Genomic DNA, 860 nt, shown 5'->3' with positions numbered 1-860 from the left:
CAGGATGGGTTCCCAGAGCCAGCTCCCACCCAAACCGGGGATAGGCAAGTGCTTCTAGGATCGTCCTCCAAATAGGATCTTTGTGCTCCAAAGGAGAGGCCAAGGCCACTACCAGAGCTCAGCAAGGATTTCCTGTTGTCACCTTTTCTTCTTTTCTCCAAATAACCTCGTGCAAAAGTTAAAAGGCATGCAGCAACCTGGTGAAAACCACACAAGTGTACAACATCATGCTGCCAGTTACAGGAAAAAACACTGCCCTGGTCTGTGTGTCAGACTGCCTTAGTTAGCGAAGTCTGGACCTGTTTTCACACAGACAAATGTATGTATGTTGGGGGGGAGAGGCGGGTGGAGGAGACTGGGAAAGACTAGGAAAGGAGGCTGAGGATGGTCATCCAGGGACAAATTTCCTGTTGGCTACAAGGAGACAAGATGGGACATAGACCTCCCACCATGTCTGTCTCCCATGACACCACCATTGATTGGTGCCCATTTCCCTTCCCCAGCATTGCTGGGATGCTGATTTCTGTATCAGCCTTAGCTCTGTGCAGGACAGGTGGGAGCAGGAACAGTAGTACCCGTGCTGGGTATCTAGCAGGGGTCAGGATGGCAGAACCCACATCCAGGGTGGGATCATGTCCTGTTCTGTCCCCTGGGGCAGGGTGACAGCCATGGGCTCCTGCAGAGACTATCTGTGCAAGCTGCTGTGATGGCCGAGCGGTGAAGGCGTTGGACTTGAAATCCAATGGGGATTCCCCGCGCAGGTTCAAATCCTGCTCACAGCGGGAGCTTTTACTGGCAGCCCCTGCACTCCTGTCCCCAGAAGGAACAGACGCACACAGACCTGTAACCCCTCATCAAGG

The 860-nt window shown here is 53.4% G+C and overlaps 1 non-coding gene across 1 annotated transcript; it reads left to right on the top strand.

The window, feature by feature from the left end:
* Positions 1-700: 700 nt before the first annotated feature.
* TRNAS-UGA lies at positions 701-782 on the top strand. The gene has a single exon. It is a non-coding gene; the product is annotated as a tRNA-Ser (tRNA).
* The last annotated feature ends 78 nt before the right edge of the window (positions 783-860 follow it).

Source organism: Cariama cristata, unplaced genomic scaffold (genome assembly GCF_000690535.1).
Source record: "Cariama cristata isolate BGI_N322 unplaced genomic scaffold, ASM69053v1 scaffold7098, whole genome shotgun sequence".
NCBI classification, from domain to species: Eukaryota; Metazoa; Chordata; class Aves; order Cariamiformes; family Cariamidae; genus Cariama; species Cariama cristata.
Note: the sequence above shows the minus strand (reverse complement) of the source record. Positions and strands in the feature narration are given on the sequence as shown.